Here is an 18,528-nt window from a genome sequence, read left to right as displayed (position 1 = left end):
AGCATGTACATTTTACATTTGATACATTTTTGTCAAGCTGCCCTATAGAGGGGGCACTAACTAATGCTACATAAGTAAGTACCCCCTTTTTTTGAGAGAGATTTTTGCTATAGGGCATATGTGCTTGCTGGAGAGACAGAGAGAAAGTGAGAAATCACCGCCTGGGGAGGTGGCCACACCACAGTCCCTTCTTCTCCGTTCTACTCCCTGGATTTAAAGCATACATGCACATGTACCCAGTGTGAGTTTCTGGGTCTGGGACTTAAACCATGGTCGGCCATGTGGGAGTCCAGCACCTTAACCACTACACCACCTGCTGGCTCCAAGAATGCCTGTTTTTGTTTTTGTTTTTTCTTTAAATAATTTTATTTATTTATTTATTTATTTTAATTTGACCAGAGAGGACAGAACAAGAGAGAGAAAGTGAGAAAATAAGCCACCAGGTCCAGGACTTGAACTATGGTCGGCCATGTGAGAGTCTAGAGTCCTTAACTATCACGTCACCTGCTGGCATGAGTGCCTGTTTTTTTGTTTTGTTTTGTTTTGTTTTGTTTTGTTTTTTTTTGGAGAGATTTTCGTTATAGGGCGCGTGCGCTCGCCAGGCAGACAGAGAGACATTAGAGACAGAAAGTGAGAAATCACCCCCCAGGGGGGATGGTCATGCCGCAATCCCTTCTCCTCCATTCTCCTCTCGGGATCTTGGGCATGCACGCACATGCGCCCGGCTTGAGTTCTAAGCCACCGAGTCCGGGACGCGAACCACGGTTGACTATGTGGGAATCCAGCAACATAGCCATTACGCTAACTGCTAGTTCCCTTTTTTTTTTTGGAGACTTTTTTTGGTATAGGGCGCATGCGCTCACCAGACAGACAGAGACAGAGAGATAGAAAGCGAGAAATCACCCCCCAGGAGTGATGGCCACGCTGCAATCACTTCTCCTCCATTCTCCTCTTGGGATCTTGGGCACGCACGCACATGCGCCTGGCATGAGTTCAAGCCACCAGGTCCAGGTCTCAAACTGCGGTCGACTACATGGGAGTCCAGCGACATAGCCATTACGCTAACTGCTGGTCCCAGGATACATTTTTTAAAAGAACAACATGAAAAAATATGTCATGACTTTTCCAATGACCCCATACTTACTGGGTTTATTCTTAGGAACACCCTTTTTCAATCTTTAGTTTATTTCTCTCATCTATTAATTTTACCTTTTTTTTTTTTTAATTTGCCAGAGAGAGACAGAGAGGGAGGGATACACTCCCATCCCCACAGTGGAGTATGGTCACACCACAATCTTTTCTCCTCCATTTCTTCATCCTTTTGAGATTTGGGGTACACATACCTGGCATGTTTTTCAGATCACCAGAGCCAGGATTCAAACCATAAGCCATGTGGGATCCTGCTCCCTTAGCCACTTGGCCCTGGAACCAGCCCTAATTTTCCCTTTATACAAATCTGATAGCATTACCCCCTTGCTTTAATTCTTTAGTGGTAGAGGTAGCAGCGGCTTCGTCGACTTTTCTTTCCTTTTGTGGGAACAGTGTATGTATTTTTTTTTAAAGCTAGGCTTTTGCTATATTGCGATCATCCTACCTCAGCCTCCCATGTAGCTGGGACTATAGTTGTACCCCACCATGCCTGGCATTTTTGGGTGGGCTGGGAATCAACCTGGACCTCCCATGACCTCAGCCCGTCAAGCAGCAACATATCACGAGTGCTACTGCTGCTGGGTGTCCTCGGTGGCTTCTTAAAAGCTACAAGATTAAGTCCAAATTTTATTCTCCCCGTAGTTTTTAAGTATTTATTCCGTGAGAAAGATGAAAGATAGTGGTTGGTGGCTTGGCATCCTCAACAGGATCTTCACACCGCAGTCCACCCCTCTGCCTCAGGCAGTTAAGATCATGGTCAGGGAACAGCAGTTAGCATAATGGCTATGTCGCTGGATTCCCAAGTAGTCGACCGCAGTTCGCGTCCCGGACCCGGTGGCTTAAAACTCATGCTGGGCACGTGTGAGTGCGTGCCCAGGATCCCAAGAGGAGAATGGAGGAGAAGGGATTGTAGCGTGACCATCCCCCCTGGGGGGTGATTTCTCGCTTTCTGTCTCTATGTCTCTCTCTGTCTGGTGAGCGCACGCGCCCTGTAGCGAAAACCTCTCCAAAAAAAAAAAAAAAAAAGATCATGGTCACACACTCTCTCCCTGTATTCTTCTATTACTTATTTGCTGATTTATTTATTCATTTTTGCTATGGGTGTGTGTGCTTCCTGGAGACCCAGAGTGAGAGAAAGTGAAAACTCACCCCCAAGGGGGGATGGCCATGCCACAGTCCCTTCTCCATTCTCCTCTCAGGATATTGGGCATACACTCACATGTGCCCAGCATGAGTGTCAAGTGTTTTTGTTTCTAGGGGGTATATTTAGAGATTTTTGCCCTAGGGTGTGTGCACTTGCCAGAGAGACAGAGACAGTGACCCTGAGAGGGAAAGTGAGAAATCACCCCCCAGGGAGATGGCCATGCAGCAGTCCTTTTCTCTTCCATTTTCTTCCTGAGATCTTGGGCATGCACGCACATGCACCGGTATGAGTTTCGGGTCCAGGCCTCGAACTGCAGTTGGCCGTGTGAGAGGTTGAGCCTGACAACCGCTACACCATCTGCTGGCCCCAACTTGCTGATCTTTGACTACATAGTATTTGTTCGTACCAGTCACGTTTGTACAGACGGTTACTTCTGCTTGGAGTATGCTTTCTTCCTTTTGTCCTGGGAGACTGTTCCTTATCCTATAGGTCCAGTACAGTGGAAGTAGAAGGGCAGATATTTGCAGCCGTTTATTCACGTCTACTGTGATTATTTACCAGTTCATCCCAGTCTAAAATGAAGTTTTGTACACAGGGCTATAACATTTGTATCGACTCTTCTAAGACAGAATGTCTATTTTTCTGAGGCGAGAGTTCTGTGAATCTCCCATTTATTGTTCTGTTGGATGGAGGCTTATATGTACTACTAAATATAAGGAAAGGCAGTAAAGATACCGGCAAACTAAAATTCAGCGACTCTTACATCACTGTATTTACCTAATATGCTCTATCTTGGTTAAAAGAGATGTTTAAAGAGAAAAGACTTTGATAAGAATGTAACTAATGTCCTTTCTAAAGCTAATGGTGTTCAAGAAACTTAATTTTTCTGTCCCTTGATAGATGAATTGCTGCTTTCAATTTCTCTAGGGTTTTGTAAGCCCTGCATGTGAAATGCAGTGTGTTCCATAAAATTCTAAACTTCATATAGGCTTATTATTTGGTATCTTGGTTTATGTTGGTCTGTTTTAGGAGGAGGAAGTCATTGAAAAATGAAATATAGTTTAACAAGGCTTGACTGCTTTATGACAGGCTTTTCAGTTCTGCTTCATAAGGGTATCGGTATTGAAAAGTCAGAACCATGTTATGATGCTACTTTAAACAAGAACCACCATGTGAATGAAAGTAAGGATTTACCAAAACTAATGTAAAAATCCAGATCTAAAAATAAATAAAAATTCATGGAACCACCTTTGATTATTTTACGTAAGATAAATTTGCTTTAGCAGAGGACAACTAAGTAACAAGTACCCTCCTTCCTGTTAGGCAAAGTTTTGATTGAGTCTAACTGACTAAGCCCCAGTTATTGAAAAATAGTTAAAGAATTTGCAGATATAGTTAGTGACCCTGTTTTCTAGGGACATCCTATTAAATGGGTGACTGTCAAGAGGACTACAGACAGGAAAATGTCCAAATTTTCTAAATTGTAAACCACAGAGCTTAACACTGGTATTCAGAAAATCCGAGAACAGAATATAGTTCCTCAGTACCCCTGGGGGTTCCAGGATCTCCACGGGTGCCCCCCAGTCTGCGAGCTCAACCCTGTACGTAGGTGGCGCAGTGCCTATTAAACAGACAATCCTGAGCTACTTTGCACTCTCTTTCCTGGGCATACCTAAGCTGCTTTGGGGTAGCATGGTATAGTGGAAAAGAGCATAAGCTTTAAAATCAGACATACCATGGTCCAAATCTTTGTTCTTTTACTTAATAACTGGGTATTTAGGGACCAGCAGATGGCGTAATAATTATGTTGCTGGATTCCGTATAGTTAAACCACCATTTGAGTCCCAGACCCGGGGACTCATGCTGGGTATGTCCAAGATCCCAAGAGGAAAATGGAGGAGAAAGGATTGCAGCGTGGCCCCTGGGGGATGGTCTCTCACTTTCTGTCTCGCTGTCTTTCTGGCAAGCACACGCACCCTATAGCAAAAACCTCTCCATAAGTAAGTAAGTAAGTAATTAGAGACAAGTCAGTTAACCTTCCTGCAGCTATGTTTATTTATTTTTTTATCAATCAAAGCTATCAACCACTTCATGGGGATATTACGAGATTTTAACAAGATAACATAGGTAGAACTTCTGGCTCACAGTAGGCACATAATAAATCTTAATTACCTAACCTTCTCCTCAGTGCTTTTTTTTTTTCTTCTTCTTTTTGTTTTTGTTTTTGCTTTCGGGTGCAAGCATGAGAGAGAGAGACAGACAGACAGACAGACAGACAGACGGACAGTCAGAAAACGAGAAATAACTCCCCAGGGTGGCCACATTGCAATCCTTTTTCCTTCATTCTCTTCTTGGGATCTTGGGCACATATATGCTCACACCCAGTGTGATTTTTCAGGCTGCCAGGTCTGGGACTCAAACTGTGAAGGCAAGCATGTGAGATCTACTTCCTTCACTTCCATGCCACCTGTTGTCCCTTTTTAAATTTTTTAAGTTACTATAGGGCATTCCCTGGAGAGAGACAGAGGAAGAGAGGGAAAGTGAGAAATTGCTCCCTGTGTGTGTTGGAGGCGGAGGGAGGTGTTACGCCACAGTTTGTTCTCCTCCATTCTCTCTTGGGACTTTGGACACATATGCACACATTCCCAGCATGTTTTTTTCTTTTCTTTTTCTTTCTTTCTTTCTTTCTTTCTTTCTTTTTTTTTTTTTTTTTTTTTTTTTTTGACAATTTTTTGCTATAGGGCTATAGGGCATGTGAGACAGAAAGACAGAGAGACAGAAAGCAAGAAATCACCCCCCAGGAGGATGGCCACACTACAGTCCTTTCCCTCAGGATTTTGGGCATGCAGGTACACGTGCCTGGCATGATTTTCAAGCCACTAGGTCCAGGACTTGAACCTTAGTTGGCCATGTGGGAGTCCAGCAACATAACCATCACACTATCTGCTGGTCCCCCAGCATGTTTTTCAAGCCACCAGATCCTGGACTCCAACTGCACAGTTGGCCATTGAGATCCAACCACCTTAACATCCATACCACATGCTGGTCCATCAGTACTTTCGTTGTGCCTTGCCTCTCCTGCAACTATTAGAGTTTTTTTGTTTGTTTGTTTTGTTTTGTTTTGCGGTAGGTAATGCGCTTGCCAGAGAGACAGAGAGAAAGTCAGAAAGGGAGAAATCACACCCCTCACCCCACCCCGGGAAGATGGCCTCACCACAATCCCCTCTCTTCCAGACTTCTCTTGGGATTTTAGGCATGCGCACACATGCACCCAGTGTGTGTACTAAGCCGCTGGGTCTGGGACTTGAACTGCAGTTGACTACGTGGGACTTTACATAGCCATTGTGCAACTGCTGGTCCCCAGTGTACTGATCTTTAAAAGCAGGTAATAATAGTAGTTATCCCAGAGAGTTGTTTTAGGAATAAATGAAATACATATGAAATACTTTGAAGGGGTAGCAAGTGCAGTGTTTGAGGTGCTGGACTTCCACGTGGTTGACCGCAGTTCCCCTTTCTCTCTCTCTCTGGTCAAATTAAAAATAATAATAATGATAATGAATAAAGTTAAGTAAATAATTCTTTAAATAAAATGCTTTGAAAAGTAGTTGGTAAACACACCCAGTAAATTAAACTTCTCTTTTAGCAGTATGATTATTAGCATTTTCAGACATCTTTGTGGTTTTTTCTTCTTAGATTTACTCCTTTAAATGTTGCTATTCTTTTTTTTATTATTTTATTTAACTTTATCTATTTATTCTTACATTTTTAATCAGAGAGGGCAAGAGCGAGAGCGAGAGAGAGAAAGTGAGAAAGCAAGCCACCAAGTTCGGGACTTGAACCATGATTGGCTACGTGGGAGTCGGGCACCTTAACCACCATGCCACATGCCAGCCCCAAATGTTGCTATTCTTTAGATTCCCTCACAACCCAGTTTCTTCCTTTATTTCCTATTGTATCCAAGCAAGCTCATGGTTTCTAGTAACTAATGCTCTTTTATCCTGAGTTCAGCTCTGTGCGTGTAGCTATCTACTTAAAACTTGTGTCCAAAGTTGAATTTGTTTTTTGATTTTTTTGATTCTATCCTAGCAAGAATTGTCATTGTTATGGTTGTTGCTGCTGCTGCTGTTTTCTTATGCCTCCCAGGATAACAGTTCATAAGCCTTGAAAGCAGCCCAGGTTTTTCCTACCTCCTTGACACTGAGTCAGTCACTGAGTCCTGCTGATTCTACCTCTAACCCACCTCTTTCTTTTCAATACAACCACCTCTGCCTTGGGTCAAGCCATCATCATCTCTTACTTGAATTGTTATAGAGGGTTTCTAACTGGTATCCTTGCCAACTGATTACTCTCCCTCAAAGCCAAAGTAAAAATTTAAAAAGCATATTGAAGGGACCAGCAGTTGGCATAATGGCTATGTCACTGGACTCCCATGTAGTCGACTGCAGTTCAAGTCCCAGACCCAGTGGCTTAAACTCACGCCAGGCGTGTGTGTGTTCATGCCCAAGATCCTGAGAGGAGAACGGAGGAGAAGGGGTTGTGGCGTGGCCATCCCTCCTGGGGTGCTGATTTCTCACTTTCTGCGCATTCTGTCTCTGTTTCTCTCTGTCATTCTGGCGAGCGCATGTGCCCTATAGCAAAAACCTCTCCATAATTAATTAATTAATTAATGCATATTGAATCATTATCACTTTCCTGCTTATAACTCCATAGTGACTTTCTCTTTACCATGACATGAAATCTCCCACCACTCCCTTCAATCCCTCCATGTCAAATTATTGTTTCTTCCTCTCAGGCCCGATTTTAATATTGCAGCTGACTAAAATAACCTGGTTTATTAAATCTTTCTGTTGACTATATCCCGTACAATTCAGCTGAAATGCCACCTGCCTAATTTTCAGGTGAACCCAGTGATTCTGCCCCTTTCTTACTCATCTCTTTGCCATCTTTTATGACATCACTTTCATTACTTGACTTCTTACCCAACCACTCCCACCTCTGACCCCGGGACAGTGATATTTTATTCATCACTTAGCATAAGTGCTTAGCTCATTGTAGTTATTTAATGTTGCTGAATGAAGAAAAGGAATCCAGAAAAAGAGCATTTACTAGGAACCAGTTTAATTTCAAAGCAAGACATGCTAAAACTCATACTTTATCCCTCTCTCTTTGTTCCCCCCAATAGAGTTGTTAGGTGAGTAGATTAGAGCACCTTGATTTCTTCAGGGTATTTGAAAAAGCCTTTTATGATGCTCTCGAAGACATGTCAGTGAAATGTGGACGGGATGGTGATACAGTTGGGTGATTTTATAGCTGGCCCAAGAGCTATATTTAAAGAATATAGATTACTAGATGTTCGTCAGCTAGGATGGAGGTGGTGTACCACAAGGCTCTGCCTTTGGTGCTATCTTGTTCAACTTTTTTTTTTTTTAATAACTTCAGTGACTAAATAAAAGGTATGCATATGAATTTGTGGGTGCTATAGTGGTCAGGACTTTTTCTAGATGTGATACAAATCTGGTTAAACCAGGTTTAACAAGGAATGTGTGGTTTCCTTTGAATGGGTTTATTCATTTTAGGCAGGGGCTCAAATAATGCCATCAGATTCTGTTTTTACTCATCTCCCTACTCCGCTTTCCTCGGAATTGGCGAGGCAAACCTTCATGTGTCAACGTGCCCTCTGTCAGCTCCAGATTTAGTCCTTCTCACTTAAGGCACTAAAAGAAGAAAGAATACAGCCTGTGGAAAATCTCTTCCGTGTGTAGTTTTGGTAGATCTGGGCCACTCCTCTGTCTAATGGAGTGGGAAAGGGGAATGGATTGCTTAACAGTAGAGAGAGGTCACCTTAACAAAAGAAGAGGGGTGGAAGGAAGGCATAGTGAAAAGTCAGAATTGTGCCAGTACCAACCAATACAAGATAGGTAACTCTAACACTGAGTGCGATTGACAGTGTCACAGGACAGTGGAGAGGGGATTAAATGAACAGGGTACTATTATTATTGGGTAATATTAACTGGACTGTTACTGTGTCTGAGTAATGTGTACTAAGCACTTTTACATTAAGTTAATGATGTCTTTATTTTACAGAAGAGGGAACTGAGGCCTAGAAAGATTGTATCATGAACCTGTGGTCATAAGTATTAGACCTGAGATTTCAACCAATCTTTTAGGAAGATAAAAGTTTAAGAGTACCTACATTTTTGTTACATGAACAAATAAAGTGCAGAGCAGTATATACAGTTTGCTATCTTTGTATATATACAAAAAAGTACATATGAGCAAGCAAATATTTATTTGTATCACTTTGGTTGCTTCTTTATAAGGAAACTGGCGGCAGGGATGGGTGAGAACCTTTTCACTGTGGGTATATCCTTTGCTATTGCACATATTTATCTTTTGTTATCTCAATAGTAATTTGGGACACCTAGCTACTTAAAAGTTAAAGTAGAAAAAGACCCAAGGGGGGCCATGGTAGTGCAGGTGGTAGAGCATGGATCTGTGATTCTGGCACCTCCAGGAGGGCCTGACTGTGGGTTCTGGACTAACTTGAACAATAACTATATTTTTAGGGGCGATTTTTGCTGTAGGGCGTGTGTACTCACCGGAGAGACAGAGAGAAACAGAAAGTGAGAAATCACACACACACCTCCCCACCCAGGAGGGATGGCCAGGCCACAATCCCTTCTCCATTCTCCTCTCAGGATTTTAGGCACTCATGCACATGCGCCTGGTGGGAGTTTTAAGTCACTGGGTCTAGTACTTGAACCACGGTCAACTATGTGGGAATCCAGTGACATAGCTATTATGCCATCTACTAGTCCTTTGAACAATAATTTGATCAAGCATTCATGTGACCCTGTTTGCCTGGGAGTTTGGGGCAGAATGATTGTGGAATGGTCAGACATGTTAAGGGTGCTTGCTTCTCTGTCTTTGTCTCTGTCTCTCTCATAGAAAAATCAATTAAAAAGAAAAAGATCTAAGGGTTTTGATGGATGTGAAAGTCAGTGTGAGCTTTCAAGAGTGGCTTGACTCTTAGAAGAGTTAGTAATGGCTATTATATTGTGATTACCAAAACACTGGACACACTGCTAGGCATACAGATAGACTATGTCATGTTATAGAATTGATTCTTTTCATTCACACTGATCAAGTAAGGGACTGCTCGGCACACCCAGTTAGGTGGCAGCAAATTCAAGTACAGGTTATACGACTACCTATTATAGAAAAGATTTCACCCTTGAGAGGTTAGTTAGATGATCTTTTACCATGACACTATGATTATGTGCATATTCTTTCAGGAACTTATACGTGATATGAATACATAAGGGTGTTTTCTAGGAAGACATATCTGCTTTGTTGCTTAAACTGTTTTTTTTTTAGATATGATGACCTCTCATCAGAATCGCCAATTATTTCCTGTCAAATCCAAGTCTTATGTGGAAGTTGTACGAATCTGTTGGTTTTCTGTGGACCTTTTAGAGCAATCACTAAGGAGACTCTTGGGCTTTGGATCCTGTCTAAGCAGATGGCCATTTCCTGCTTGACTCCACAGTGCTAAGACGTCCATAATCAGAAGTTAACCCGTGTACAGCACCCTTCATGCCTCTGTATGGTTTTATCTGTAGACCTTCATTTTAAATGGCAAGGGTAAGGAAGCCTTCTGTAGGAAAACCACAGCTCTTGGTTAATTAAGGACTCATTTAAACTATTTTTTTAGCTAGTGGCATGTTTAATTTCCGAATTACTAAATTAAGATTTTAGAGAAGTCTTTTTTTTTTTTTTTTGAGAGGTTTTTGCTATAGGGCACGTGCGCTTGCCAGACAGACAGAGAGAGACAGAGAGACAGAAAGCGAGAAATCACCCCCCAGGGGGGATGGCCATGCCGCAATCCCTTCTCCTCCAGTCTCCTCTCGGGATGTTGGGCACGCACACACGCCCGGCGTGAGTTTTAAGCCACCGGGTCTGGGACGCGAACTGTGGTTGACTACGTGGGAGTCCAGCGACATAGCCATTACGCTAACTGCTGGTCCCGAGATTTTAGAGAAGTCTTATCCTTAGTAAATGCAAAATAAATAGGCACTGGATAGAATGATCCCATCCCCCAATTTTGTCAGTAGTTAACAACCATACTACATTCATTTATCTTTTTCTTTCTTTTTTTTTTAATTTGCTATGGGGAAAGTGAGAAAGCATCCCTCATGGGAGATGGTCACACTACAATCCCTTCCACTACATTCTCTTCATTTTGGATTTGGGGCATGCACACACGTACCCTGTGTGCTTTTATTTATTTATGTATTTATTTTTAAACTTTATTTGTTATTTTCCAGTTTGATCAGACAGAGAGAGAGAGAGTTATATTACATCTCAACCTTTGAGGATGTGTCGATTTATATTTTTGTGTAACAAAATGTGAAGTTTACATAAAGCACTTCTGTTCCATGCCAAGTACCATGTTTGTCTCCAGGAAAAGTTAGTTGCCAACTGAACTAGCCAGTTTTTTTAAAGAATGCCTTCTTTTTTTATTTATTTTTTTCTTTTCTTTTCTTTTTTTTTTTCATTTGTCATAGGGCTTGTGTACTTGCTGGAGACGGAAAGAGAAATAACAACCCTCGGGGACAAAGGGGGGGTGGTGGCCACTCCACAGTCACTTCTCCATTCTCCTCTTGGAATTTTGGGCATGCACACACACATGCCCAGCTTGTTTTTCAACCCATTGGGTCCAGGACTCAAATCACACAGTTGGCCATGTGGGATTGAGTTGCCTTAACTACCACACCACTCACTGGCCCCCAGGATACCATTTTTACTTGAAAGAACAATTGACAAATTAAGTTACTCAGGCTTTGTTGTTTGGTAGACATTTTCTTGAAACTGAATGAAATGAGCCTATTACTCCAAGGAAAATAATTGACGGTATTTACTTCTAATGGTAAAGGTTGAACTTTAGAGCAGATATTTTTATTTGGGAAAACTTGTATTTGTCTCCTGTAAGCTTGATAGCTTACCAGTTTCTAAAGGCTTTTGTAATGACATCAAATGCAATACTAATGAATATGACTTATTGTTTTAACTCTATTTATTATTACTTTATTATTATTATTATTATTATTCGACCAGAGCAAGATTCAAGAGAAAGTGAGGGAAAATGAGAAAGCAAGCCACCAGGTTCGGAACTTGAACTGCAGTTGGTCACATGGGACTCCAGTGCCTCCAATTACCATACCATCTGCTGACCCTGTAAACCAGTGTTTTCTAAATGAGCAATGCATGATGTTGAAAAATCATGCATACTGGGCCAGCAGGCACTAGTCTCCCACATGGCCAACCATGGTTTGAGTTCCAGACCTGGCAGCTTGAAAATCACACCAGGCGTGTGTGCATGCCCAAAATACTGAGAGCCGATATAAAAAGTCATGCAGAGGTAAAAGAAGTACTCAGAGTGTAGGTTGGACAGTTGATTTTAATGTAAAACAGTACAAAAAGTTCATAACAGTTATTCCATGTTGACTCTAACCAATGTAACTTTTAAACATCACTTGTTAAGTTTTGGTGTCATGGGACCAGCAGTTAGCGTAATGGCTATGTCACTGGACTCCCACGTAGTCAACCGTGGTTCACGTCCCAGACCTGGTGGCTTAAAACTCACGCCGGGCACGTGTGCGTGCGTGCCCAAGATCCCAAGAGGAGAATGGAGGAGAAGGGATTGCAGCGTGGCCATCCCCCCGGGGGGTGATTTCTTGCTTTCTATCTCTCTGTCTGTCTGGCGAGCACACACGCCTTGGGGACCACAACATCCCCAATATAAAAAAACTTAAAAAAAAAAAAAAAAAAAAAAAAGTTTTGGTGTCATATTGAAGGAGAATATCCACAATTATCTGAAAAATCTATTACATACAACACACACACATATCTGTATATATGTATGTTTGGTGTGAGGATAATTTTCTTTCTATACTTCCATCCAAACATTCACCACAGGCTGACTGCCAAAACATACATGAGACTGTCTTCTTCTTTTTTTTTTTTTTGAATTATTTTTTATTTGACTTAATTTATTTATTTTTAATTTTGACCACAGAGGGACAGAGAAAGAAAGAGAGGGAGAGAGAAAGTGAGAAAGCAAGCCGCCAAGTCCAGGACTCCAACTGCAGTTGCCCATATGGGAGTCCAGCGCCCTTAACCACCATGCCACCTTCCAGCCCCCATAAGACTCTCTTTTATAAAACCAAACATTAAAGATTTGCAATAATTTTTTTTGGAGAGGTTTTTGCTATAGGGCGCATGTGCTCGCCAGAAAGACAGAGAGAAATAGAGACAGAAACTGAGAAATCACTCCCCAGGGGTGTTGACCACACCACAATCCTTTCTCCTCTGTTCTTCTCTCAGGATCTTAGGCATGTATGCACACGGACCTGGCATGAGTTTAAGCCACCAGGTCTGGGACGTGAACCATGGTTAACTACATGGGAGCCCAGTGACATAGCCATTATGCCAACTGCTAGTCCTGTTTTCTTTTCTTTTTTTTTTTTTTAAGCATGCTTTTCCCTCTTTACTTTTGAAAAACTATAGCTATTTTTATTTAAACTTTTATATATGTTCCTAAATAATATAGAGTCATCAGAAAAGTCATGACTTGTTTTTGCATAAAAACACATAGAAAAATGCTGGGGCCAGCAGGGGTCATGGTGGTTTAAGTGCTGGGCTCCCCATAGCTGACCACGTTTTAAGTCCTGAACTTGGTGGCTTCCTTTCTTACTTTCTCTCTCTCTCTCTCTTTCTCTCTTTTGCTCTCTTACTCTATCCCTCTCTGGTCAAATTAAAATAAATAAATAAATAAAGCTAAATTAAAAATTCTTTAAAATGAAAGCACACATAGAAAAATGCTTCATGACTTTTCTGACAACTCAATAGGTTTTAAAATGTTATTTTAAATAAATTTTATTTACCTTTTGGTTAAGTTCTTCTAGTTTAATTCTAGTGTAGTAAATATCAATAGATATATCCCACACAATGAAAGTTCTTTGAGATTCTCAACTCTTTTTTTTTTTTTCCTTTCAATAACCACAGGGTACAGAAAGAGAGAAAGCACCCCTAATAAGATGTGGTCATACTACAGTCTCTTTACATCAAACTCTCTGTGCTATCTGGATTTGGGGTACACATTTGACATGTTTTTCTAGACAAGACTAGAGCCTCAGTAGGCCATGTGGGATCCAGCTTCCTCAATCAGTAGGCTATGAGACTGGCCCTCAACCTTCTTTTTTTGGGGGGGAAGGGGGAGAGATTTTTGCTATAGGGCGCGTGCGCTTGCCAGACAGACAGAGACATAGAGACAGAAAGTAAGAAATCACCCCCCAAGGGGGATGGTCACGCTGCATCCCTTCTCCTCCATTCTCCTCTCAGGATCGCACCGCCGGCGGCCCTGGCCTGATTTTAAGCCCCCAGGTCCGGGACTCTAACCATGGTCGACTACGTAGGAGTCCAGCGACGTTAGCCATTACGCTAACTGCTGGTCCCATAAAGTTCTTAATTTTTAAAAGCATAAAAGATTCCTACAACCAAAAAGTTTGAGATCAGCTGGTTTATCAGTTTGAGACCAGCAGGGAATATCCTTCTATTACTCCTTCCCAAGCTGCAGGAAAGATGTGGGTTTTTAGTTTCTCCATTTAGAATTCTCATAATAATGATTATGAATGGTGATTAGATACTTTACTTCAGTTTGGTCCAGCCATGTTATAGATTAAGTAGACTTATGTGGGCCGGCCTATTTTGTTTTGTTTTTAAGAATTATTTTAGGGACCAGCAGATGTTGTAATGGCTATGTCACTGAACTCCCATGTAGTCGACCACAGTTCGAGTCCTGGACGCAGTAGCTTAAAATCAGGCCGGGCGTGTGTGCACGCATGCCCAGGATCCCAAGAGGAAAATGGAAGAGACAGGACTGTGGCATGGCCATATCCCCTGGGGGGGGGTTGTGATTTCTCACTTTCTGTCTCTCTGTCTCTCTCTGTCTTTCTGGTGAGTGCACTCGCCCTATAGCAAAAAAAAACTCTCAAAAAAAATTATTTAAGGGGGCCAGTAGGTGGTGTGGTGGTAAGTAAATACATACATAAAGTTAAATAAAATAATAATTTTTTTTAAAAAATAGTTTATTTATTTTTAATTTGATCAGAGAGAGACAGAGAGGAAAAGTGAGAAAGCAAGCCACCACGTCTGGAACTCGAGTCATGGTTGGCCATGTGGGAGTCTAAGCTTCTTAAGCACCATGCAACCTGCTGGCCCTGTGGTAATCACTGTTTAAGATTTTTCTTCAGACATTTCTGGCTCCAAATTATTCAGAAAAAGTATTTACCTTTTGCGTTTCCAGTTTTTGACTTGTGGGATTTTTTTAAAATTTGTTTGTTTTATTTGCCATAGGGTTCAGGTACTTGTTGGGGAAAGAAAGAGGGAAAATGAGAAAACACCCCCAAGAGGGGATGACCACACCACAGTCCCTTCTCCTCTCTTCTCCTCTCAGGAATGCACATGCACATATCTGGCTTGCTTTTTTAGCAGCTGGTCCAGGACTCGAACCACATGGTCAGCCATGTGGGATCCAGCTGCCACCTGCTGACTCTTATTCGTTTGTTTTTATATACAGAAGAGTAAAACGTTGATGTAGAGATGACATACTCCAGCCCTTACTTTGTAGGAAATGAGTATACGAGAGCAGGTAAAAGAACTATGTTTAGAAGATGTAGTAGTTACAGCCAAAGATGAGCTGTTCCCCACTTCTCTATTCTTGGGAAGCAAATCCTATTGTTTCCCTTTGGAACAATACAGGAATAGGAGGGATCATCAGCCTTCTGCAGTAAAAATTCAGTCAGTTTCAGAGGTAATAGTTTCCTACCTTCACTCCTCAGTTGTAAAATTAATACTTTGCTGAAGGAAAATGTTGTGAATTTCAAGCAGGTAGGAAATCATAGAGTGAGAAGACTTAAGGAGCTCAGAGGAGATGCTTCATTCAACAAAACCCTTCACAGTAATGAACACTGCCATGTGGTTTGTGTTGTGCGTCGATTTTATTTTTCCTTTGGTTAAATTTCTAGAATATTTTATCTATTCCCACACAGTAGGAGTTTAAACAGACTTGAACATTAGGATTGTTTGATCTGCTGTCTCTTTTTCTGTAGTAGAAAAAATATCAAGGTCTATGCCCGAAACTTTGTGGGACTACTCGAGAGTCCCCGTGGCAAGTTTGCAGCCTTCAAATTGTTCGCTGTACTTGCATTTCCTAGTGCACACTGAAGCAGTCATCCTTACTGACCTTGACCAGGTGCTGATTGGCTAAAATTAAGTACTAAAATAGGTTTTATGTGTATAACAGAATATGTAACTACTTCTTTATTATTTTTTAAGAGATTTTTGCTATAGGGCATGTGTACTCACCAGAAAATGAGAAATCACACGCCACGATCCCTTCTCCTCCATTCACCTCTCAGGATTTTGGACACACACACACAGTGTGAATTTAACCCACCAGGTCTGGGACTCAAACCATGGTTGACTACATGGGAGTCCAGCGACATAACCATTACACTGTCTACTGGTCTCCAGAATAAGTAACTTCTAAGAACTGTTCGAAGTCTGGTTACGGTATCAGTTACCAGGTGTCTTTCTCTTTTCCTCCTTGCCTTCTGCTACAAGATATTTTAGAAATTAGCCAATTTACAATCAAATTCTTTTTCTTTTCTTTTCTTTTTTTTTAAGAGAGATATTTTGCTATAGGGCCATGCACTCACTGGAGAGACAGAGAGACAGAAAGCAAGAAATCATACCCCCAGGGGGATGGCTGTGCCACAATCCCTTCTCCTCCATTAACCTCTCAGCATCTTGGGGATGCATGCACACATGCCTGGCATGAGTTTTACGCCACCAGGTCCAGGACTTGAACCGTGGTTGACTATGTGGGAGTCCAGTGATGTAACCATTATGCCATCTGCCGGTCCCAATTAATCAAATTCTTTTTCAAAGCAGCCCCAAGTGAAATCTAGAGGCTCAGCAGACCAGAAGCCTCCTTGTTATTGCAGTTGTGCTGTGTTGGGACTTACTCAAGATGCCATATTGCATTCCAACAAGATCTTTGTGGAAAGGAGCATATGCAGAATTCTCCCTTCATCTCCATGATTTCTGCCTGCCAACCTCTTATAACAAGGAATTGCCTACTTTTCAGAATAAGCAAAAATAATCCTTAATTATTTTCTTAAAATACAGTAAACAATTTGTCTCAAAATTCTAGTCAGCAGAAGATAGTTAAAATAATTGTTATTTTTCCTCCCTGTATCTTAGTTTTAGAGACAGAAATAAATAATTAGATAAATGGGACATTTTAATGACCTGCTTTTCATTTTTAAGAATTGTGTTTTTCTTTACTGAGAGAGACACTTCTGACACATTCTTGGCCACATCATGATCCTCCCCTCAGCCTTCCAGTAAGCCAAAATCATGGACACGCCTGTGGGGTGTGCCCGGCATGTTCACGTCAGCTCAGAATCTGAACCCCAGCCACTTTCCCATGTGCTTCAGTATTGCCCAGCGGTGCCCTACCACTTGTACCACTGTGGTGGAACCATACTCTTTTATTTTTATTTATATTTTTTGGTTTTGCTATAGGGTAGGGCATGTGTATCCACCAGAGAGAAACAGAGAGAGCGAGGAATGGCCACACCACAGTCCCCTCCCCTCCATTTTCCTCTCAGGATTTTGGACGTGTATACACACACTCACCTGGTGTGATTTTCCAGCCTCAGGGTCTGGGACTCGAACCACAGAGTTAACTATGTGGGATCCAGCCACCTTAAACTCCATGCCATCTGCTGGCCCCACCATGTTCTTTTTAATAACCCACAGTAAAACTGGGAGAAAACAAGTTTTATATAATATGTTGGTCGGAGAAATATTTATGTGTATTTATCTTAATCCCCTTAACCTGTGCACCTATATTACTATTAATATTGCCAGTGCTGAGTCTCTAAAAACTTTAAGGAACTTTGAGTCTGAGTCTGAGTCTCTAAAAACTTTAAGGTGCTGAGTCTCTAAAAACTTTAAGGAACTTTGGGATTATTGAAGAAAGAGCTTATTAATATAGTGTTTAATGCATTCAATGACATTCTACCTTATGTGCAATCTTATCTGATAATCTGAATGTTCATATGTTATCCCTAATTTTTTTTCTATTTGAATTTAATGAGTTTGCATCAAAAAATTAGGTAGGCATTATACATTTAAAGAATAAATAGAGTGAAAGAATTTTAACCAAGTTTTACACCTCTTTTGCTATAATTTTTAATAATTCATCTCATCATATCTTATTGCAATGTGCAAATGCATCTGCAGCACCCATTACAATCATCAAACTAAATTTAAAGATGTACACTGTTAAGAGTGCCCCTTAGAGGAAACCTACTGATCTTCTATTAAAAACTCTATGATATATAAGCATTACGTAATAATGCTACGTAACCACCTTTTGTCACAAGAATCATCACAAGTTTTTTAGAAAGAAGTCCACATAAGAATTAAATATTTAAAAGGTGGAATGTTCCTTAATTTAATTTTAGTAAGATCTTTTTTTTTTCACTGTTAAAAAACACTTCAATATTTCTAAAGCAAAAGCTCTTAGAATCTAGATAGCTAAAATTGTACTCCTGAGTTCTAGCTTACAGATAAGTCTTTTGTAAGTAATTCTCAATAAAATTCCTCCTTCTCTCCCCCTCCCCAAATCTTGTATTGTTTCTTACAAAACTTCGGTCAAGAGTAGAAATATATCTGGGAACCAGCAGTTAGCGTAATGGCTATGTGTCGTGGTTCGAGTCCTGGACCTGGTGGCTTGAAACTCACGCCGGGCGCGTGTGTGTGCGTGCCCAAGATCCCAAGAGGAGAATGGAGGAGAAGGGATTGCGGCATGACCATCCCCCCTGGGGGGTGATTTCTCGATTTCTGTCTCTCTGTCTCTCTCTGTCTGTCTGGTGAGCGCACGCGCCCTATAATAAAAACCTCTCAAAAAAAAAAAAAAACTGTATTTCAATTTAAGAAAAAAAAAAAGAGTAGAAATATATCCAGGCAGATGTATATGCGATACAACAGCAAGAACAATAAAGCCCAACTAATGGGTTTGGGTTTTAAAAAATAGAAGGCAATGGGACCAGCAGTTAGCATAATGGCTATGTCGCTGGACTCCCATGTAGTCGACTGCG

At 41.3% G+C, this 18,528-nt stretch overlaps 1 protein-coding gene across 2 annotated transcripts in view; it reads left to right on the top strand.

Moving 5' to 3' along the window:
- Positions 1-18,528, top strand: part of ZNF609 (zinc finger protein 609) — a 278,967-nt gene that overhangs the window by 176,136 nt on the left and 84,303 nt on the right. The window lies entirely within an intron of this gene.

Source organism: Tupaia chinensis, unplaced genomic scaffold (genome assembly GCF_000334495.1).
Source record: "Tupaia chinensis unplaced genomic scaffold, TupChi_1.0 Scaffold000063_1, whole genome shotgun sequence".
Classification (NCBI taxonomy): domain Eukaryota; kingdom Metazoa; phylum Chordata; class Mammalia; order Scandentia; family Tupaiidae; genus Tupaia; species Tupaia belangeri.
Note: the sequence above shows the minus strand (reverse complement) of the source record. Positions and strands in the feature narration are given on the sequence as shown.